The sequence below is a fragment of the Pseudonaja textilis genome, chromosome 3, assembly GCF_049901715.1.
Source record: "Pseudonaja textilis isolate UNSWEBS1 chromosome 3, rPseTex1.2, whole genome shotgun sequence".
Classification (NCBI taxonomy): Eukaryota; Metazoa; Chordata; class Lepidosauria; order Squamata; family Elapidae; genus Pseudonaja; species Pseudonaja textilis.
In genome coordinates this window covers 152235583-152260601 of record NC_141992.1, presented here as the reverse complement: position 1 = coordinate 152260601, position 25019 = coordinate 152235583, and the positions used below count along the sequence as shown (strand labels likewise).

The window sequence follows — 25019 nt, the reverse complement described above, 5'->3', positions numbered from 1 at the left end:
TAATTATATAGATTACTCAAATTTACACTTTTTAACAAATTTCATTTATAATTAAATCTACTTTTATTTCCATATATGTAGCGACAGGTGTTTCTCTATCAGGGTGCAAAGAGAAAATATTTGCTGCAAACTCTGCATAGCCATCAGGAAGGCCACCTGGCCAGTAAATGCTCAGCTCCATTCAGTCATGCTGACTCCACCCTGAAGTAAGAGTATTTTTTTTTTCATTCTTTCATTTCATTAATTTATATGCTTTACCATATGCTCTTCATACATTTCCGACTGAAAATCTTCAAGTGCTGTAGCCATCAATATCAGGACCCATGAAACTGACCAATGACTTTGATAAACTGAAACTTTCATTTAATAAGAAAAATAAGGAAAAGGTAGACTAGATTTACCAGTTTCAGTGGTAAATTGCCTTTCTGGTTGCTTTCTCCTTAGAATTCTATAACCTGCTTTGGGCAGCCTCATTTATTTCTCCATAAGGAGACACAGAGACACAAATTCATTGCTTTAAATTATCTCTTAGATTTTCTATTTTGTTAGCACCTACAATGCTCCAGTAATCTTATGAATCAATTGTTTCCTCATTATGCTGACACATAAAGTGTAGGCCACAGCTTGCAGTTTCTTTCCAAATGGAACTATTTAACTACTTCCTTATCATGAACATCTTCCTGTGCAAGTGTAATTTAGAAACCTTTGCCACTGTAATTTTCTTTGCCTCGTTTTCTTTAAAGCTAATCTTTTATGTGACATACTTAAATACTCATTCATCAGCACTATTATCCGTCCAACAACTTGAAATGAACAGCTATGGTTTAAACGCAAGAAGAACAAGAAGGAACAATGATCTTCATACCCATAAAAAATACAAAAATAATTTTTCAGCACGATTTGTTTGCTGCCTCTTACGTTTTGGGCTAACAGGCAAGAAAATACAACAAATGTTATTTCAGAGCATGCAACTTTGAACAGAGTCGACATTTGCATATTACTTCCTTATAAGAAACAAAAAAACAAAACAGAAAAATCCCTTTTCCTCATTAAAGACCAGAATTACTAGTTCCTGGCTATTGACTTTTTTCTTAACCTGGATCAATGGCTAGGAACTAGGGAGCACAGGTCAAGCTTAGGAAATGCGGCCAATGAGAGTACCTGAGAAACAGATGGGATAATGGAAAAAGTCATCAAATGAAGTGGTGGAAGGACCAAAATCTCATTTAGAAAGAAGGCTAAATCAGTTCTCAGATCGTTATACTGGAAAAAGATAAGTTGGAAAAAAACATTACAAGACAAAAGTAAATTCTAAAGTTACACACTGAATCCCTATATGGGACTTATTTTGGGTAAATAGATACTTTAAAACAGCAACAATTCAGTCGTTCTTTCCATCAGGCTCTGACTAACATTTCAGGCAGCTGTTTTTAAGTTTCATTTCATTTCATGCATTAATCTTAAAATTTATCAATAGTAAGGTTCCCAAAGACATTAAGATGATCCACACAGCACAGAACACAACAAAAGACTCATGAGTAATATTAAAACATGTTTGCCTGAACTCTTATCGTTAACTTTTTAGCAATCACAATTCTAGATTTCAACTAATTTAACCAAGTCAAAGTGTTTTAAAATTAAAAAAAGAACTACTCTTCAAGATTTTACTACAATAGAAAAACTGAAAATCCAACAACAATGTAATGATGGACTGAAATATGCATCACATTTTGTTGTACTTGTTACTATTAGTCCAGACAGAATCTGTTTTCAATTTCATATAAGAAAAGGGTTCAAATAAAAGAAGTTTAATTTTCATGAATATTTCTCCTATTTTCTACCATCATCACAAAAATGTCAAGCATTAATTGTACCCCAAAAATTTACAAAATTTATACATGGGTGTGGTTTTTTTAATAACAACTTTATTACCTTTTCTTTTCGTGCAAAACTTACTAATCAAGATTTTGGAGTACTTTGGCCCAACTAAAATTGTGCCACAATGTTACATACTATAAATGAATTTTCTGTTGCTGTTACATACAAAAGTTTCATGGAAACTTAAATATAAGCAACATAATCCATGAAAAATTAACACCATAATATAAAGACATCCGGTCTGCAGCACTTCGGGGCAGGCAGGAATCCGTGACTGTGCGCGGTTTCTGCCTGTGCTCACTGCCCGAGTGCCCTGAGCCACTCGGCTTCAGGGCTAGCCATCTCCGTAGAAGGTGGCGAAGACAGGGGGGATCTGGCAGGGTCGAGAGATATCGCACCTCTCTTCCCTAGCCAGCTAAACCCCCTTTTCCGAAGGCAGCTGAGTGGCGGTCAGAAATGGCCGCCACATAGAAGCGCTCAGCCGGGAAAAGGAAGTGCAGGAGGAGCTGTGAAGAAGTGAAAGTGTTTTTTATTGACCGGGATAAAGCAATAGCGAAAGTACCCTGGAACTTAAAATTTGCCAAAGATACATCATTTCCAGAGATTTACAAGCGGCGAATGGAAGTTTAAAAGGGAAAGTTTTTCTTTCTTTTCACTCTCCTTCCTAACGTAACAGTAAATAGAACCACAAGAGAAATTGGAAAACCTGCATTGGAGGTAATTAAATGCTAAAGGGATAAGGATTTCTGAACATTTAAAAAAAAAAGAAAACCTTTTTTGCTGTAAGTGGGAAGGGAGAGGAAAAAAATTGGAGCAGAATTTGAAAGTAAGGAGGAGATTGCCTAGAATTTTAAAGAGCTATTAAATATTAGCAAGACTTCTAAAATATACATTTTAACTGGAACTTTGTGACTAAACAGTACTAAAAGAAAGTACTAAAAGAAACAGCTTATTTGGATTGTTTGGTGATTTTGGAACTTTTGGGAACTATCTTTGATTAAAAGCACTTGGGTGGTTGTTTTGGAAAAACTTTTTCTCTCTACAATGGCATCACTTGTGGATGAATTGAAAATTGAATACCAAAAATACAAAAAAGAAGAACAAGAAGAGAAAGATTCTCTTGGCACTCTTTTTCAATTTTTAGAAATAGTGGTTTGCACTTATGAAAAACTGACTGCACAACAGGATGACTGGGATAAAGAAGAAGCCATCTTTGATGAACAAGTGACTCTATTTGGGGAAGGAAAGGAGAAAGAGGAAAAGAAAAGGGGGACTTTAAGATTTGAAAAAACAACCAAAAAAGAGAAAAATAAGGTGAAAAGTGGATACAATGTTAGAAAACAACAGAAAGGGGGAAAGCAGAAGAAGAAAAGGGAGGTGGAGAGACAAGGGGGTAAAAAGGGCAAGGAGAAGAATAAGCAAGGGAGAAAGGAAGGGATGAGAAGCCTCAATGGTGGGGAGCAAGAAGTAAAGAAACAAAATTATTTTAGAGACAATGGATAAACTTAATTGAAAAGGGGATTCTGCAAAGGTACATAAGATTGTATTATATTTGTATTCAGAAATAATGTTAGAAAATTGGAAACAACATGTAATCAAAAATGGGATAAAATATTTAGTGTAATTTAGTGAAATTTTTGTGAAGAAAAAGAAGGCAATGAAATAAATGAGAGAATTGAAGTAGGAGAAATGGGAACATTTTCATGAAATAATGATTTAAAATATGTGATGTGGGGGGGAAATAACTATGGAAAGTATAAGTGTTCCCATAAAAGTATGATATTTAATTGAAAAGTAACATGTAAAGTGTTTAAGATATAAATGAATATTAATATTAATGATTAGATTTGTATTGGCATTGATAGTTGTTTTAATTACAACATATACCTATAAAAAAAAATTTCTATAAAAACATTGTGTAATTTTAGAATGTACTAAACAGAATCCCAATGCAAGTTATGTATTATATTAAGTATTATAAATTTAGGGGAAAGAATTAAAGGCGTCATACTCCAGTCAGTGTACAGGAGAAGTTCTGTTTAAAGAGAAAAGATAAATGGATAGCTGGAAACAGTACAAAGAATAATAAGTATTATGATTTGAACTGAGATGAGATAAATAAAATAAAACTAAGAAAGTTAAAAGAGGTGAGAAGTTATACAGAAAATTGAAAATGGTAATAAGATATGGAATGGTATATAAAATGAATATGAATTTGAATTTGTGTCTGTACGAAGAGTTGTAACCTGGGATCAAGCAGCTTTCAGAAAAGATGTTCTATGTTTTTATATTTTATTTTTTGTTTTTTTGTGTATTGTCTTTGAAAATCAATAAAATTGTTTAAAAATAAAAAATAAAGTTCCAAAAGTATAGTAACTAATAACTTCTTCTCTAGTGTACCTCTATCAAGGTAATAGCAAAAACAAACCTAATAAATGAACACACTACAAATCCACAATCTTCTATCCAGAGGAACAACAGCATTTTCAAAAAGTTTTGAAAGCAGTTAAATATGTATCCAAGAAGTGAGTGACTTTCAGTATATAAACCTATAGCATCTTAGATAACAAACCCAAGCCGGAATCATTTGTTTTTTAGTACATTAGTAAACTATCTATGACCAGATCTCCATAGTTTTCTGTTTTTCTTAGCATATTTACTATCAACATTAATGTGACACATGGCATCTCTTAGTTTAATTCCATTTATAAACTGCAACTTTCTTGGTCTATAAAATTAAGAGCTGTACCTCTCACTGACTTCTTGTATGCTTCTAACCTCTCAGGCAAGAAGTTTGGATGTAGCCAGGAAATGACCAAAATTCTTTTAAAATTTGACCTAAAAGTTGGTAAGCAATTAATGGAAGCCAGTTTCTAGTGCCAAGCAAATGAAAAACAGATCTCTCTTGCCATCAGACCCGCATTCTAATTAATGCTCAGCCGAAGCTGTTCAGCTTGATCAGTTTCTAGCCATACAGACGACATTTTCTTCAGTCATCAACTAAGATATGCTGCTTTGAACTTAATAGTTAATAAACACTCAGCTGACAAGCTAATCACTGGATCTGATTACCTAACAATCCAAGCAACCATTGTATGGAGATCAAGCTGTTAGTAGTTGCAAAAGTTAGTAAATATTTATGGTTTATTTTCTTTTGTATATTCTAAGCTGTTTTTCCTTTTTCTCTCTATTTAATTATCAGTTGTTTTATTCTACAAACACAACAAATACAGCCTTTTTTCATTATGGCACTCTTTAAAAAAATAAGAGTTCCATAATGAGACATTGTTATTGATTCCTAATTTTATATTTTGAATTGTAATATATTCCCATCCTACTGCACTGATTCAAGTAACCTCAGTAGAAATGTATTCCTTGTAATAATTTACTTGACTGTTGGAAGGGTTTTTGTGACTCAGTAGATCAGGGGGAAAGTTGCAATACATCACATAATGACACTATGACAACGTGAGTTTGACACCCCTACAATAGAGTTTGACACCCCTGCAATGAAAGAAGAAAACAATTAATCCTGAAACTAATTTCTTAATCAATCAAGCATTGTTGTTGTTTTTCACTACAGAATTTTCAAAAATAGATGAAACACAAAACACAAATGATGTTTCAGTGATGGTGCAAGTCACTTGTTTCTTTGCCAAGCTATTTCAGAACCTGTATCATACAGGATTTGGATCAGAAAACCTAAATAAATTAGGACTTCCAGGTGCTCTGAAATGATATTGCATTAAATCCTATTTCAATTGCATAATTGCTCTTCTCATATTTCCACTGGATGCATTTGCTTACTATAGTTAACCTTTTCTGCAATTTTCCTAATGAACTTTAGAGCTATCAGACATAAAACATACCCCTGTTAGCTGCTGCCTAGCTTGTTATCCAGGCCTGGAATTTCTTTGATCTAATTTTACTATTGTTCTACTAGCTGATACATGACATGCCTATTATTTCATTTGAAGATTATCCCATATCAAATTTAAGATTAAGCTTTAAGATTAGTTGCAGTATAACATCAAATCTGCCTCTCCCTCTCCCTTCAACTCCTTCGCCCAAAATAAATATTGCTCAGGTGAATTCACATAAAGTCACATGCCACATGTATCTTCCTGAGGTCCAGAGTCGTTAGTTTCTCAAACTAATCAAGTTTTTTTTAACTTCAAAAAATAATCTAAAGCAGAGCTCATTGGTACTCAAATGTGAAATAAGCTAGTAACTGTTATTCAGCAAAATCATTTAGAAGCTAATTATGTATCATAAAGTAGCAAAAAAACCACACCAAAAAAAAACAAAAAAACTGAGTAATAGTCAAAGAGAATATTAGCTTCCAGGATCATATTGTTCAATCACTGATAACACTTCCACTTAGAAGTTTGGATTTCATCCCAAAGAAGTATGGCATCATATCTCAATCACTATGATAGGTGAATACCATTAAGCTTCAAATCCACAATGTCCTATTTTTACCTATAAATTAAATAGCAGTTAGAAATACAGCTAGATTATGAAAGTTCATATCTCTTTACATATATTTGTATTTTAGAATGCTTCATCTTCACATAGAAAAGTATATAAAACGTCCTATAGCAACATTTAGTTGAACATTTCACAGAACCAGAATGTTTTCTTGTTATATTTACGCTATTGAAACAAAATGGCAATAAAATTTTAAATTACACACTAAAAGTCAATGTACTTAACCAAAATCTAAAAAACAATGTTCATTATTGAGTGCACATTTCTTTTACCAACTGTCTTCTTTACTTCATGCAATATTCTTATTTCACAATATTTTCAGAACTTACCACAATGTTTTCATATGACCACCACCATCAAATCATTGTAACACGTCCACGTTTCAGTAGCAGGCAAGTCATAAAAGCATGTTTAAAAAGAAGGAAAACAAAGTTAATAATTGAATAGTAATCATTTTATGCTTACTATATTAAATATTAATAGTACTGTGTTGATGCACTTAATAGCTGGTCCTTCAACAGTTCATTTTTTAAAAAAATTCAAAGTTTCATTGAGCTGATAAAGAAAACCCAAGTACTGATTAGAAAATTATATTTATAAATAATCACAGGACTGTGATTCAGATGAATAAACTGAACCTACAAAGAAAAAAATAAGACAAAGCTATACCTAGTCAAAGTTCAAGTCACGCAAGAATACCAAAGAAGAAAGGGAGGAGAATGCTTAATGATAACATGATGTTGTGAACAATGTGAGTTGAGAGAGTTGGACAAGAGATAGATAGCAAAAACTAACAAGTAGATTAATGCAAAGGAAGAGGCTTAAAAAGAAAAAGGGCTTTATTTGAAGCCTATGTAGGTATTATTTTAAAAATAAAGTGCCAGACAACACATTCCTTTCATGATATGCAGCACTGTTTTTATTTTGGCTTTAAATCTGAAGCAGACATAGACAAACCTGGAACGCAGCAGATGCTTCCAGCTTCAACTGTATCAACCCCAGCAAGCCAATGTCAGGAGATAGAGCAAGCTATAATCCAAAACATCTGAAGAGCTGTCTATCTTTGATCTAAGTTAAGTTGTTTTCTTCACAAGAACCTTGGGTCAAAGATAATAACTACAAACAATTATCAATTGCCCCATGTGATAACAGAATAACAGAGTTGGAAGCAGGGGTGGGTTTCTACCGGTTCTGTCTACCTCTGTAGAACTGGTAGCTCTGAAGAGCAGCAGACATAGAACCAGTTCTATGTCTGCTGATGTTTTTACCCACCCGCCCACCCAGGCTCTTACCTGATCTTTATTTCCTGATTTTTCAACTTCAGTTGCCCTGCAAGGCACAGATGCAGTTAAAAAAGCAGGAAAAGAGGGCTGTTTCAAAGGCTGCGTCTCTGCACACAGCATACTGATGACAATTTACAGGCGCACGGCTCACAGAGTGCAGGGAAGCTCGTAAATCCTGAACTGGTAGTTAACCCTGTCGTATTCCACCCCTGGTTGGAAGGAACCTTGTAGGTCATCTATAGTCCAACCCCCTGCTCAAGCAGAAGACCCTACACCAGGGGTGCCCAAACTTGGCAACTTTAAGACTTGTGGATTTCAACTCTCAGAATTCTCGGGCCAGCATTCTAGGAGTTGAAGTCCACAAGTCTTAAAGTTGCCAAGTTTGGCGACTTCTGCCCTATACCATTTCTGACAAGTGGCTGTCCAGGCTCTTCTTGAAAGCTTCCAGTGATGAATATATATATACTATATATTTATCTGTTAAGTATTAATAGAGATATTTTACTATCTCTGAAGGGTTTTTCTAGAACTGAAGGAAGAAAAAATTCTGACAATCAAGTTAAAATATTAAAAAGGTAAAAGGTAAAATGCCAGTAGGTTAAAAAGCAAAGAAGATATAGGAAAGAATTTTGATACATAATTATGCCACATTTTTGGGGCCAAAAAAGACATTCAACAGCACTGAGATAGTAACCCAAAAAAAACAGATGTTGATCACACTGTTTCACATAGCTGAGCCTGCAGATTTTTCTCTGATTTAGGCTTAAAGACTAAATTTAAATGCTAAAGATTTTGCATCATTATAAAGGAAGTTTTAACATATCTTCCAAGCTAAACCGTAGCCTCATTGCTACTCAGATTTTAAGAAATCACTACACCATAGCAGAACTAATTTTGACATATAGGTATCAGCACTTTTTTCCCTTGAATTATGTTGAGGAAAGGCAATAATACTTAAAAATTCACATTCTCAATATGTATAAAAGCCAAAAGTTAATAGACATTTAATAACAGCGCATGAAGCCAGCCATTGCAATGAATGTGAGTGGCTTTCTTTAAATCATCATAGGACTATTATATCATGTGAACAAAATCCTTAGATATGGGGCCTTTACATAAAGAGATTTAGATGATACTATAGACTACATATAAGTAGCTAGAGCTAAGTATCCATAATATTGTTCCTTAATTTCTCTGCAAATCTAAACAAATGCTTTCAAATATATTAACTTAAACAGATAACATATTTTAGAATAGGCATGTAAATTCAAATACTTGTCTTCTATCTATCCATCCATCCATCTATCTATCCATCTATCATCTATCATAAGTCAGCTAAGTCTGTTTAGGAGAGATACAGTGGTTCTTTAACATAAAGGGAAAATCTTTCAGAAAAAATCAAAAGTAATACTTATCTTCCTGAAGCTTTGTGAATACTTATGGACTAAGCTTCACTTCACAAGTCCCATTAAACTATGACTTGTTTGAGCACATTATTACATAAAGCAAAATTGGTTGAATGGACATATTTCTCTAACCCAAAATTAATATTCAAAATGTCAAAAATAATTTCATGCATATCATTGTTGGGTTAACCCTAATCCTAACCCTTTCTTTCACAACATTTTAAATTCAAATTTTCCCAATTCTTTATCAAAAATCTTAGTTTTTCATTGTACAAGCCAATCTGAAAGTTATAACCTTTCCTTTCTAATCACAAACCAATTTAATGTTACCCTGAGGAAAAGTATTAGCTTCTATCTTTCTGAAATTTATCCAGTTTTTTTTATTTACAGGTAGTTATCTAAAATGTTTTCCTTTTTCATATATGGAAGAAAAAGGGGAGAGAAGTTAAACTTTTTCTGTTATTCCCTTTTTATAAGAACCCTATGATTATTTCTTGAAGTTTGGCATAGACCGAGTAACAGAGCCTATAATTATCGCCAAATACTTTTCAAAAATGTGTATGTATTTTCTTTAGGAAAGAAATACAGGGCCTCAGCTATTTGATTTAAAGCTGTCAGGTTTCATCCACTCAGACAAGACTTTTGTACATGTAAATGTGTACCTGTAATTTACGTACCTATTTAAATGCACTTATATTGCATAATGTTGCATTTGCAATATATGGAAGGGTATAAAATCTATGGGTAGACAAATTCCAAACAACATTTTAGCTCAAACGGTGATCTGAATAGGAATTTTCAAGCCTCAAATTAATCAAAAGTCACAATTTTATCAGTCCTGAAAGCCAAGTGGACAACTTTGAGCCAAAGGCTCTTTCTCAGCCCAACCCACCTCACAAGGTTGTTGCTGAATGGAAAACAGGAGGTGGGAATATTATGTGCTCCACCTTGAGTTGTACATAGAATCATTATTATTTAAGCAATAGTATCTAATACTAATAAAACAGATAAAAAACTATCCTGCATTAACAGGGTTGTTTAAACAAAAGACTGATGCACAAAATTATTTTTCATTTAATAGTTCTTATCTTATATTCTAAATATAAATACAAAGACAATCAAAACTATGCTTCTACTTTACATCCCCCAAAGAGCTGTCAAAACAAGAAATTAAATGAATTAGTTTGCTGCTATGACTCTGATTACTAAACTTTCAAGAATATTCTCTATGAGCTCTTGGATATCATACTCCCTTAACTAATTTTAAATATGCCACTTATTTAGGAATAGTATTACTAGTTTTTCTAAACCACACTGTTAAAGTATGATGTGGGCACCGATGTCAAACTTGCAGCATCACATTGCCAACAGGTGATGTATCACGATTTTTTTTCCCTTCGTGGAGCTGGGGTGAGCGTGGCCTCATATGACACATCCTGCCCTCAGGCCGCCAGTTTGACACCCCTGGTCTAGGGATTAGGGTGTTGGGCTAGGTCTGGAATTATCCTAATTCAGGTCCATGGAAACTTGCTAAACCATTCTGAACCAGTAATTCTTTCTCAGGCCACGCTAAGTTCCCAAGGATGCTGTTGTGGAAAAAAATAATGGGGGCCAAATAAGAAAGGCAATGGGATATAAATCTAACAAGAAAAACAATCTGGGGTATGTGATTATAGCTAACTAAATGCATTCTTCAAAAACACAGTAAGGAAAATAAACATCATACATTGGAAACATCTGTTTACTATTTTACAGTATAAGTTTCTTGAGTCTAAATAGTATTTTACAAATACAAGAGATAATCTGCAGATAAGAGAAACTATGTTCTTTTATCTCCAAGTAAGGAAAGAGTTACCAGGAAAAGATAAAAACCAGTTCTTTTCTTTGTAAAATAATTGAATGCAATAGTTTATTATGAATTTTTTCACAGATGTTATAGGCAATGGGCACAGAAAAACATTTCCAGAAATATTACAGAGGTGACTAGTCTGCGGGGTTTTTTTTTTAGCAAACAGAATTATATCCTACAATGAGGATAAACAAGTGTAAGATTAAGAATATTCTAGGATTCAGAAAAAGACCATCTCATAGAGGTTTGAAAGGGGAAAAAACAGACCTAGAAAAATTAAGATTTGATTGTAGATCTCAATACATTGCATGCATTGAGAAATCTCATTAAACACATGCATTCTCCAATTATGGAGTATACATGTATGGTGTTTTAAACAACTTCTTTCTGCATTGTATGCAACAAGGAAACATACTGCTCTTTTTGGATTTGAGACCATCAAAAAGTGAAGTGTACAAACATCAGCTGATTCCATTCCTCAAATCCTCTAAAATAAGGGAAAGTGACCAAAATCTCAAGAAAGGATGACTTAGGAATCAGGGAAAGTCCTGAGCAATAAATATATTACGACCTAATTAAGCCCTTGATTCTGTGGAAGTAATAAAATTATTGGGTACAGTAGAGGGAAGAACAGAGGAAGCACAAAGACTTCAAACTATACTTACTGTGATGGTGATTTATATTTTCTGCCCCTAAACAAAATACAAGTTAGCTTTGTGTCTAGGGGGTACTTAAATGCTAATCCTAACAAGACCTGAACAGTCTAATGAACCCTGAGCAGAAATGTAATCAGAGAACATATTTTATCTATAAATAACACCTGTTTTAACTTATATTCAATATACTATATTGAATACATATATGTATATACCTATACAATTCAGAAACAAGTAAGAAATGACTTGATGAGTCCTATAAATGAAGCCCTAGTGTAATATTTTCCTTCAGAAGGAAAAGAAAACCGTATGCCAAAAGATTTATAAGCAATCACTGGAGAACCAGTATGGTACAATGGTATCGGTCCATTTCTCTAATTTTTCTCAGTCCAACCTATCTCAAAGGACTGCTGTTGGGATAAAAATGCAAGGAGATCCCCATGTACTCCCCCTATCTTTAGTTTCTGGAGGCTATAAATCTAGCGAACCAATTAACTATGTCTAAAATATTAACCATCATGCACATTGTCTTGTTCTATTTTTTCCTGTGACAGCCTTGTACAGAGGGTTTGGTGCCCTGGACATGCTTATCTATTGTTCAAGGCACGGAATATTTCTCTATCTCCCCAAGGTATCACAAGCACTTCTTCCCCTGGACCTCAGTTTTTATTTTCTTTATCTTTTCTAAACAGCTATTTTAAATATTCATACAAGAATTACAGCTAGGGCCAGGGTAAATGCTATTGTACAACAAGAACGACCAAATTAGATGTGAAAGGAGAACCAGTTCTACAGATGTCTTCTCATGAGAGAAGCCATTAAAAGCAGAAACATGATGCTTGAAGTTATTTTCTTTACAAGTCACTGATTAAAATTACAACAGTTCTTAACTAAACAAAAGGACATTTGAATTTTCAACATTGCTCAATTGAACTTACAGACATAAGACTGGCAGGATATCATCTGTCTTTGATAACTCACAAAGTTCTCTCTAATATTGTGTCACAGTTTCTCCTCTGAAGTTGCTACAGTCTCTTCACAAAAATCACGATTTTACTTTGGATTAAACAAGAATAAATACTTTAACATATTCATAATGTTATATACTATGCATTCTATTCAATAATGTATAGGACAAAAAATACAACAGAAAATCTTTTAAATTGCATTTGAATACACCCGCAGTGTGTCAAACACAAAAAGTGGAGAAAAAATAACTTTTTAATGCAGTTCTGCATTTGAATAGCCTGATGAATAAACTTTGATACTAGTTCCTTGAAACTAGTATTTGGGAGTATTCCAGTATTTGAGGGGATACCACAAAGAGAAAGAGGTCAACTTATTTTCCAAAGCATCAGAAGGCAGGGCAAGAAATAATGGATGGAAACTAATCAAGGAGGGAAGCAACCTGGAATTTAGGAGAAACTTCCTAAGAGTGAGGACAATTAATCAGCTTGCCATCAGAGGTTGTGGGTGCTTTATCACTGAAGGTTTTTAAAAAGTGACTGGGCAGTCACTTGTCTGAAATAGTATAGGGTCTCCTGCTTGAGCAGCGGCTTGGACTAGAACAGGGGTCTCCAACCTTGGCCACTTTAAGGCCTGTGGACTTCAACTCCCAGAATTCCTCAGCCAGCTCCAAGGTCCCTCTATTCTAGTGGTTGCCAACCAGTGGGCTGGGGACCACTGGTGGCCTGCGAGAAAATTTTGGTGGTCGACAGAGTAATGTCACCCCCAAAGCAATTAATCCAGGCTGCACAGGAAGGCTTGTGTCACTTGCATTGCGAACAACACAAGGTAGTGAGGGGAGGGGGGAAAGGCTGGAAGGGGGGAACCTGCCCCACTCACTTCACGTGCCTGGCCGGGCCACTGGGCTGCATCTTTCCACTTCTTTCTTCTTCTGCTTTTGGTTGCATGCAAGGAAAGCAGCAAAAGTCTTTCTTTCTTTCTCTCCCCCAAACTCTGCCAGAAACGAGTCTTTGGGACGCTGCAAGGCATCCTGCTCCAAAAGGCTGCATTGGCACGACAAGTCTCACAAAGACTCATTTCTGGCGGAGTTTGGGGGAGAGAAAGAAAGACTTCTGCTGCTTCTGCTGCTTTTCTTGCATGAAGCCAAAAGTCTCTCTCCCCCCCACTCTCTTTCCCCCTGAGAATGGAGCTGTAGACAGTATCCTGTGATCCCAAATAAAGATTGATCAATCGGCAGGAAAATGGGGTGGGGAATTTTCCTGCAGACTTTTTTAGGAATTTTCCCAGGGTCTCTGGTCTGTGGGATTTAAAATTATGAGTTTGGTGGTCCCTGAGGTCCAAAACATTGGCAACCCCTGCTCTATTCTGATTGATTGATTGAACTAATCAGGCAATATTAGGAATAAAGCTCACCATGCATAGCACTAACCATTTGGGGTCACATTAGGTAGAATGGTACGAATTTATCACAAAAGGCTGTGTGAGCAGGCAATACAGAGTTCATTTTACCAATAATATCTCTCACTGGAGCTTCTCCTCACAAGCACTTCAAATAAATTCTGATAATGAAGCAATTTTGACTTAATGAAAACACTTTCCAATTACTATATAATTCCATGTCCTAGAATTATCACCAACATATTTTTGTCCCTTTGTCAAAAAGAGAGGTATATAGACACACCATTTTCTTGGCATTGTTAGTTAATATGCTGTCAATTCTTATCCTCTCCATTTGAGTTTGACAGAGGTTATGAAGCTAGAAATGTCAGTTCAGCTCCATGCAGTAATTTAAAGGACAATTACGTCTTCAGCAGACATTGAAATTACAATTCTTCAGGCATCCAGTTAACTGTGAATATTTTGGAGCATAGCAGATATTCTATTTTTACAGCAAATCTTTAAATCAACCCACATTCCATCTTTTGCAAAATGTCTATTATTGGAATGCAGGCCTAACTGCCCAAGATCTATCACTTATATCTCAGCTTAATTGATGCTCGGAGAAGCAATACATTACCTACTTCATGGTAGAGCTATGTTTATCGAAGTATTTCTCAATGCAGGTAAAGGAAGCATAAAAATGCTTTCAATTTTTTTTTAGAATACTGTGACTCATATTTTATCCATCCAAATCGTAAATGATAAAGATGAACACAAACTGATCACGGGATTTGAAAACTATTTTTGCATGCTGGCTTCAGTAAATTTTTGAGATTTTCAAATGTAAATTCAGAAAAACAAGAGCCAATGTATGAATTAGTATATAGATGTTGAATCAAAATTATTGCTTTTAGAATCAAAGCTTATTTGCAAGGACAGAAGGGTGAAGGATAGTGAATGGCACTAATGTGCACCAGATTTCTCTGTATTTGTCTTTCTGCTACCCATGACTGTTACTTCTTTCACTTACTATTTTTTCTGTTCTTTGCCTAACATTTCCTATCCTGAAATTGATAGTCTCATATGCATGTGACTCTTAGTACACTGTTTCAAAAATGAATCTCTCATCAGAAGAATAATATCTGTAACAAAATACCAGAAAGAACCTTTGTAGGAATCCTAACATGGTCCATGTTTATTTAATAATGTAATCAATGAAGATGAAATTCCAAGGTAAGTACATATGAACCTGCTTCAATCTTTCAGATAAATTTACAAAGAGAAAGACACATGGAATGTCTTTACAGATTTGGGCATGTAATCTGACAATTAGGCCAAAAAATTCAGAGGTACATCTAAATCTTTAATGAATTTCGATGCTCTAAATTTAAAACATATTTAAAATTGTACTTTGAAGGAAAGGAACAAAGCCACTATATAATTAAAAAAGGAAATGTATATTCTAACATAAAGCTCAAAATGAGAGTTATATATTTTTATTTTTACTAATGTCACAGCAATTTTTTCATGTTTAATTATGTAACTGTAAACCTTTAATCTGCAGATCACTGCTATTAAAATAATTCAGTGCTAACATCTGTTGAATTAGACTAAAGTTCTTCTGCCGAATTTCTGAAAAACAGCACTGCTTAACCCTCATTTAAACTGCATTTAAAAAACAAAACAGGAGTTCAAACTTTCTGAAATGTACAAAAATAATTTCAAATTAAAATTACTGTGATTACTAAAATGTTATTTCCATCCTACCTTTTTTCATAAAAGGATTTTTTGTGAAGATACTGTTATAATCGGGTATATTTGGTTTTCAGGGATGAACATATGTGGCAACAGTATTTCCAGAGCAAATAATGTAGCTATTTTTAGCCTACTATCAAGTATTTTAAGTATTTTGGCAATGAAAAGCATTGCATACATAAAGCTGCAGGAACCACCGCAATACTTAAAATAGAACAATCAGCACTCGCGAATGGTTTTCCATATAACTGGTCCTATGAAGAATTTAAGCAGTTTTATATATGGATCTTCATAATCTCATGAAACGAGAGTTTTCTATTGAGAGACTTCTAAGAATTGTTGGGATATTAAACTCTGTGGTTAGATATGAAATTTGCTTTGCTTGTGAAATTACAAATTCATTTGGGCACAATGCAAGATAAGATGTATTAGCCATACTTCACTTGAAGAGTTTGAACTGGAGAATTATATTCCCCAAAAAGCTACTTTCTAAAGGGAATATTCCAGCAAGGTAAAAGCTGCAAACATACCTAATTATTTTAACATTTTCATCTGGCCTACCTTTTAAAGCACAGTTATCTAATTTGAATTTCCCACCTTATCATGTAGAATGTTTATTATTCTTATTTTCCAAATTTTGCAGTATAGATCCTGACTCAAATTTCTTAAAAGAAATGTATTATTATTACAGAAAAATAAACGATTTTATTTATATAATATATACTCCATATGTCAAGGCATTTAATATAATTTAACAAAAATAAATAAAGTAAAAATAGATTAAAATACAGTACAATAAACAAACACTAAAATATATATTTAAGTAATTTGATAATTAATAGCCAAAACTGAGAAAATGAGACTAAGAAACCTGTGTTTCTTAGCCTGTATTTCTTAGCCCTGAAGGTGAAAATACCCTTTTGCCTGTCAAAATGAGAAACCTCTAAGAGCAGAGATATCTTTAAAGGGCCTTTCTAGTCAGCCAGTTCCATGGTGGAAGAGAATGTCCCTTAGTTACTCACATTCCAAGCAATTCAGAGTTTGAAAGAGAGTTATTCTGGTACAGTGGTTAAGGAACTGGACAAGGACCCTGGTTCAAATCCCTCCCCTCAACCTTGCCAATTTACTGGGTGATGGGACAGGATTCTCTCAGATTCAGCTGAATCTGCCTCTCTGAGTTCGTGAGGGAAAAACCTGGGAAATTATGGGTTCCGTTTTGGTTCCTAAAGGAAAGGCAGGATATGAATCTAACAAATAAATTTAATTGAGATCAATGAGCAATCACTGTGGATCTTTCAGCATAAGGATCATATATGATCCCTGTACTTTGCATTGTTAGCAGCCTAGCTGCATTTTTTTTTTCATTGAATGCAACTTTCAAACATTTTTTCCTAATGAAATCATATTTTAACAGTAAATAACTAAAGTGTGGGTAATTATCACCAAATCCAAGCAACTTAAAAGGGGTCACAGGTAGCAAACTTGTAAGAGTAATTGGGTAAAGGGATGTGTTACCAAACAGCCAGTAAATCGAGTGACAACTGATGATTCAGAAGGTTGAACCTGCTCTTTCAAGAGGAATGCAACTCTGTCCAAAAATAATCTCCAAGTCCAGATTCATATTAGACAATTTTGTCTGAATTATTTTATCCCTTTCTCTCTCACCCAGTGAATTACGGAATCTTGAGTACTTGGAACTCAATGATAAAGAATAAAATGGCCAACTATCATCAGGATTAGAGTGCCCAGTCCAAAATTCTAGGTAATCCAGAGGTTTCAGGAAAATGTGGAAGTCCACAAAGAACGAAATGTAAACCTCAGGGGCCGATGTGTCAGATAGCAGTCCCCTGGTATTTTCTTTGAGTAAAAAGGATTTGAAGTACTGTAAAGTAAGGCCTGCAAACCCAATGACTCCAGGTGTTCCAGAATTATATCATCATGACTGATAGTATGACACGCTATTAAGAGTTCCAAGAAAGTAACAGGGTCTGGGTCCCCTTACCACACTACCAGTTTCTGGCACTCTCATTCACCAAGGCTTCCAAAGCAGAGTTGGTACCATACCTCAGTGTAAATTCAGAAAATCAAAATCATTTGAATGTGGGTTGCAAAGTCACCACCTTCTCATTCACATTTCCTAAAAATGACAGGTTTGAAATTGCCCTATAATTGCATAGATCTCTTTTGGGCAGACAGGAATACAATCCTCCTGCAAGAAGTACCCTTAACCAGCGGGAATTCCCATGTTACTCGATTTGGAGAAGAGCCGTGGTGGCGCAGTGGTTAGAATGCAATGTTGCAGGTTAATTCTGCTGACTGCCAGCAGTTTTATTCTCACCGGCTCAAGGTTGACTCAGCCTTCCATCCTTCTGAGGTCAGTAAAATAAGGGTCCAGATTGTTAGGGGCAATATGCAGACTCTGTAAAACCGCTTAGAGAGCCCTGTAAAGCATTGTGAAGTGGTATATAAGTCTAAGTGCTGTTGCTATTTAATCTAGCAGGACAGTTAGAAGTCAAATAAGCATATGGTAGCCCCCATCTATCCACAAATCAAAAAGAATCCCAAATAATAGGGTTAAGGATTGCCAATATTATAATTTTTTGATCTGCCTCAACACTTGGGCCCATGTCAATAATGATGCCATTGGCTCTGTGTAGAAAGAATAAATCAAATTATTTAATTCTTCTGGCTCCATTCCACTAATATCTTACTTGGTGTAGGAAACCCTGCTCTGTGCTGATGCAGTAGAAGCAGTGGAAAAATATTCTGAGCTGCTTTTGTTGCAGGAAAGTAGGAGATGTTTTCAGACTGGCCAGAGTCAGACTCAAAACTGATTTGTCACTGGAATTCTTCCATGCATGGTCCAACTGACACCCTATCCCATCATCACTCTCAGCTCCCGCCATAAGAAACCAAAGATATGATATGGTACTGAGACAAAGAGGATACTTAGAGCAATAGGTTCAGTTGCCCAGTCATTTCTATTTTCAACAGATCAGCCAGTTCATTAATTTCCTGACATATAAGACATTATTCAAATGCTTTCATGAAGCCATTCACATCCGTTACAATCTGGACTGATTGGGTTGTCCCCCCAACAAAACCCCCAACATGGGTTGTCCACTGAAACAAAAGTTTATATCAGCCATTAATCTAAACTGGGCAGGGAGCAACGTGTCTCTCCCGAATGAGAACCAATTCCAGTTGCAGAAAACAAAATCTAACATATGTTTTGCTATATGTGTAGGGTCAAATAACAGTTGGGGCAGGTGTATGATGATAATAGAAGACATGAAATCCTGAGCCACTCGTATTTCAGAAGCCACAATGTGCATCCTCTAGAACAAAGAACTTAACCAAGATCACCCTGGCTAGCTCAGTAAGGATGACAGGCAGATAAGTGAATAGTACTGTACATTAGCAATATTTCTATACTGTTTCATCCATCCAAATGCAGCGTCATGTACTCAGAATTGGCAGGCTACCAAATGGAACATTTGGTCAGTAAGATGATATTCCTATAGAGTAGATCACAGCCACTACTAGTCTGCCATACCACAGAATAGTCTGGTAGAAAAAAACAGCAATAATAAAATCCCCCCCCCTTTTTTTTAGTAAAATCTCTGCAATATAAGCACTTCCCAGACGCCTTAACAGAAAACCATCTTGCCCTGAAGAGATTGGAAGGCCACCATCATTATACCTTGACTTCCTTGCTTAGGCTGCAATCTAAAAGGAAAGGAAGCCAGATAACAGCCTGATGACTTATACTCTGCAACAGTCTGACTGCAGCCTTCCAGGATGTATTAGGAAAGATCCGTCTAAAAATAAATATTTCATGCACAGTATTGAAAAGGTCTATAGAGGCAAAACTTTCTTCCTCTCTTTGTTAGAACGGCCAAAGCTAAATATGGGGAAATCAGTAGTGAATTTGTTTTTAAGTATTTAAATAATATATAATTAAACTGTGGAATCTGCTGCAATTAGATATGAAGTTGGTCATAATTTTAAACAGTTTTTTAAAGTCCTAAACAGATTCTTAAAGGATCATCAATGGCTGTTTATTACCTCCAGAATGACAGACAATGTCCATTAAAAACTCGCAGTGTGATGAGCCTGGTTTCAGGCATGGCTTCTTGTGGCTCTTCACATATCCATTCAGACACCCAAAACAGTTTGAATTCTTTGTTGAGACATTTCCACAGGACATAATTTTGATAAGAAGGAAAGGAAGACAGATGGGCTGGTATAAGTATCAGCTGCTTTGGTGGCATTACAGGTAGAGTTTTAAACTCTACGAAATGGAGACAATGGTGTCAACAGAGTAGCCTTCTGAAAATGGACTATTGGTTTCAATCCAGAGAAAAGGTGGGTATTGATCCTAAAATGCATTAGGCAGTATTTGCACTGCTGAAGGGACAGTCTGAAGGTCCACAAAGCATTTGAGAGCACAATTAGAGAAAAGAGTGCCAAAGAAGACTGGTGCAGGAAGGACCTAATCTACTGATTGCAGAGAGCCTTAGGTGGTGTAAGAAAATCAAAAGTTTTACTTGCCAAATGAACACTAGCTATAGCAATCCCAGCTGCCACTTCATCTGACTTGGAAAGAAAGGTTACTACCATTATTTCTCAATTAAAAAGAAGAATAGGTAGGGGTACAGTTAGAATACTGCACACAGCCTGCCCATACTTTATACTCTGCGACACTTTACAGTATGTTCAATCTATATCATTGGTAGGGGTATAGTTAGAATAGTGCATAATATGGTAAATCTACATCATAATCTGCATGCACATAGAAGTTTCAACCTGAGCGGAACTGAAAGGTGGAGTTCAGGGGGAAAAATATCTAATTTGCATTTTTGAAATATTGTCTTATTAAAGAAGAAGAAAAACCGGTGATGAAAGAAAAAAGAGTAAAGTACCCTTGCAAGTCTTGAGGCTGAGGAAATGAAACTGACTTTACTGTGTTTCATCAGCTATTTGAATAAAATGGGGGAGAGAACAGAATTCTAATTGCACTGTTTCTTTCAAGCAAAGCCTCTGTTTCAACAGACCCCCATGACAAGCTGATAAAGGGGCATAGGGAAAAGGGCTATCACCCTCTTTTTCATAGTTGTGAGTTTCCTGGTTGACCATTGAACGGCACATAATGCTTTATTTTTCTGAGCTGTTCATTTTGCCAATAGCATCCTGTTGTTGTCAAAAGAGGTTTAAGAACTGAAAGAGGTCATAATTTAAATTATTAAGTACACCTCTCTATAGAAAGCCAGCTTGGTGTATTGCCTTATTTATTTATTTAAAAGATATATAGGGCCACCCAACTTAAGCAACCTAGGGTGGTTTACAACAGCCATTAAACCAATAATTGTACCTCTATTTAATGTATTTAAAAGGTATGGCTATGATATCAGGCTAGAAACTGGGTGACTGTGAGTTCTAGTCTTGGCATGAAGCTGACTGGGTAATCTTGAGCCAGTTACTTTCTCTCAGCCCTAGGGAAGAAGTAACTGCAAACCACTTCCAAAACAAATTGCCAATGAAACCATAGAGACTTAACCAAGCAGTCATCAGGAATCAAAAACTGATTCTCACACACAAAAAAGTGCCCAAGTCTAAATATTTGTACACATTCATCACAGATTTCTCAGTCCATTTCTCAATTCCTCTGTCCTCCCTACCTTGTAGCAGAATTTAAGTTCAAAAAAGTCACTCATAGTTGTTTTGTAGGGGAGACTTTTAATGAGCCTAACTATAGCAAGTGCAGAACAGAGTTACAATCTGATCAAAAAAGCCCATTTCATCAATATTACAGCATAAACAGAGAGAGTTAGCAGTAATAGCCTTTATCTGGTGAACCTGATAGTTCTGTTCTTTCAACCTAAGTAATCTCCCTAGGCTCTTCCAAGAGTAAAGTAGGCCAACCCTAAAATTCCACTATGAGCTTCTTAGAAGAATAAGATATCACATATGACAGTTAAATAAGACCACCAATAGAAATTTAAAATGGCTAAATGGGTATAAGAATAGTTCTTTGTGGATACAATTCCCACCCCCACCCCGCACATTGGAAGAAAGATAAGAAAATGAACCTTGCAAAATGTATCAGAGTTCATATTCTTAATTCAGAAACAGAATGAACAAACTGTTCCCATTAATCACCATCGGTATCTAATAGCATATTGCAAACTCAACAGTGTAAGCAACTGCAATCAGTTGTTTGTGAAACCTCCAGAACTTTCCTGATATTTGCAAATGTACAGCACCTTGAATTTGCTGATGCTACTTTTATGTTCATACTCTGAGCATCAGACATCAATAATGCACTATAACCCCTATCCAATCTGGACTTTGCCCTTTGGAAATGGCAGGATCCCAGCTCATCCCATTTTACATCTGAAATTAAATTGCCCAGTCAGTTTCTTACTTGCTATCCCCCTGGTTTCTATTACCCAATGAAATGCAACAGACCAAATGTGATTAGAACCCAAAATTTCACCATCCTACTGTAGCAACAGCTTAGACAATCAGCAATTAGTTTAGGCATAAGGTCCTACAATGTCACTGAATCGCAGGGAAAGCGATGTGTGAAAACAACTACGTTCAGCAAAAAGAAAGATAAACCTTATTGGAAAAAGTTCAACCTTTAAAAGAGCTTGAACTGAGCTGACTAAAAAAAGAATTTTAATTACTCTGAGAGATAAAGCAGGTCCTTGAGAGTTTATGTTCCCTCCCAGCAAAAGACAGGAAAATTGCTGTTTATTAGTTAATATTTACCCGATGTGTTCTTACTTTTGATTCTTATTTATAATAGGCAAGATGAAATGAGGAAACCATTAAGAGAAGGGGGTTGTTTAAGGATAAATGTAATATATAGTGGTTATTCCCTTTATTTTAATCTCTTTATGCTTTCCTTGAATATGAAAGTGTTGATTAAAAATTTGGAGGGGAAAAGTTCATTATTTAAATTGATTCATAAAGCTTCATGGGAAGGATGCATATGTGCACATTTATAAGCATCATAAAATAACTTTGCTCTTATGGTTCATTAACTGAAAATAAATTTATTTAAATTGAGTAATGTAAGAGGAAAGGCTATCATAGAATACTACAGTGTAGTGTAGTAAAGATTACAAGGGAAGGGAAGCATGCAAAGACAACGCCAATCTTCTTCATCCTGAAAAGTCAGATGTTTTTAAAAGGATTATTGCCACATTTGGTAAAATGTAAGCTGGTAAAAATATTTCATACTTAGAAAAAAAATTGGTATATACAGATGTTATAGCTTTGTCGTTAATCATACAATCAATCCCCTCAGTATTATAAACACTGCAGAATATTTATTATGAAGTCATTTAAGAAAAAACATATTCTACTTTCCAGTAACTATAACTTAGCAACATTACATATATGATTGTTTATTAAAATTATTCTCTCTATTTGTGTTGTCTTTCCATTCTCCCTGCAGTATCTGTTACATGTTTTCCCCACTGGTCTCTGTGATATTGCAGCTGCTGTATATTTGAGGCAGTACCAATCTCTCCCTGTAAAACCATTCTCAGAGAGACAAACCCAGAGATTATACACTGCTGGGAGATAAAACTAGCCCTATGCTTTTAATAGGAGTATTAAAATTACAACATATAACCTGGACTTCACCTTATATGGGCTAGCTTTTTCTGCCCATAATCTGATAAGAGAAAACAAGAAAGGTTCATAGTTCTCCTATGAGCACATGAGGTTCAAGATATAAGAAAAAGAGATAAAACAATGGAGGGAGGGGAGAAAGAGATGGGATAAAAGAGGAAGCTGATACTCTTAATAATTTTTAGCTACCTACACTTATTTCTTATATTGCACAGTATTTCTCATATTGTAATGTTATATGCTCTACATAGTATGGATTTTGTTTTGGAAAAGATGAGCAACAAGCAGTTTTCCCACTTGTTTGGAAAAAAATGGGATTATTTGTGGTCTGATCTGTAAAAGCAACCCTAAATAGGAGGAGGTGAAGGATCCTTATCCTTTTACCTGGACTTAAGGACCTTTCATTTTTCAGCCTTGATTTAAGGAATCAATCAGCTACACACACACACACACACACACACACACACACAGAGAGCCAAAGTTATGCGGTCCATCGGTTTCTATATATGGACTGGCAAAATTAAGTGTTGGGGAGGGGGGGGGGGGAGCGAAGTTCGTTAGCTGTTAACTCCCGATCAGCACGGCTTTTTCCTAGGAATCCGGGAAGAGTGGAGAGAAATCAGAGACAGGGGACAGCTTCCTGATGTGATGGGTGGTCCAACCGAAGCTACAAGAGATAATAAAAATCCTCCAGGATTTTTTTGCCGCCGCCGAAAAGAGATGGGTGAGGGAAATCAGTGCTTCTTAAGGGTTACGCACACACACACACACACACCACACAGAGTAACCCTGTAAAGCGCGGACCGGGAAAGGCGGGAGAGTGATTGACGTGGCGGGGGGGTTCAGCGCAAAAGAGGCCAAACCCGTCCAAGGATCCCGGTGGGGGAAACTGGCACAAGGCGGGATCGCCGGGCGGCTGGCATTGAACTCCGTGGCGGAATGGCTCCTCTTCTTGCGAAGATAGCCCGGCGGGGCAGCAGCCCATCAGGGCAGAGTCCTTTTCCCTCTGACCTCAAGCCAAGGACAGGGCAGCGTTTTCTCCGGCGCATCCTTTAGCCCGCTCTTGGCGAAGCGCACGGAATCTTCCTCGTATCCCTTTCGCTCCCCGCTTTCCCCCCTCAGACCTCTACAATAACAAGGCGCGGGAGTGAGGCGGCTCACCTGCGAGCTGTTTTGTGGCCCGACACCCCCAATCCCGCGGTTTCCCGCTTTCCGGAGGAAAAGTGCTCGCGAAGTAGACCCGATGCAGGACACGGCCGCCTTTGCCCCGGGTGCGAAGAGGGAACCGGGTCGGCGGAGCGCTTCGGCGCGCGCTTGGCAACCCTGAAGAGCCGCGGCGCGAGCTCCGGAGTCCCGAGCCTTCGCCACCTGCAGAGCGGCAATGCTGCTTGCTTTAGGAAACAGCCTGACCGACCTGCCGGAGCCCGATAGCCACGCCCCCAGCTCTCAAAAGCGTCTCCCGATTGGTGGCTCCGTTGGATCCCACTCGCTTCTCCCTCCCTTTCTGGTGTGCGCAATTTGGAGGCTGTTGCTTTTTTTTTTTTTTTTTTTTTGCGGGAGGGAATGAAAGGGATTCCGAGGATAAGGCAGAAGCAGCCCTACCTTTCGAGATCTGCTGCGTTTGGGCTGAGGACGACGGACGAAAGTAAAGAAGGACAGTCGTTCACGGATCTGTCCACGGTAGCTAGCGGGAATTGAACCGGATTCG

The 25019-nt window shown here is 36.4% G+C and overlaps 1 protein-coding gene across 4 annotated transcripts in view; it reads right to left on the bottom strand.

Annotated features, from left to right (window-relative positions):
- The window catches only part of EPB41L3 (erythrocyte membrane protein band 4.1 like 3), a 134090-nt gene extending 109373 nt beyond the window's left edge, over nt 1-24717 (bottom strand). For 2 of the 4 annotated variants that reach the window (XM_087931120.1, XM_026699369.2), the window contains exon 1: nt 24473-24701. The gene's annotated coding sequence lies outside the window, so the exon portion shown is untranslated. Of the gene's footprint in view, nt 1-24472 lie in introns of all 4 variants that reach the window. The other 2 variants (XM_087931133.1, XM_087931112.1) reach the window with 2 other exon arrangements.
- Between the last annotated feature and the right edge of the window lie 302 nt (nt 24718-25019).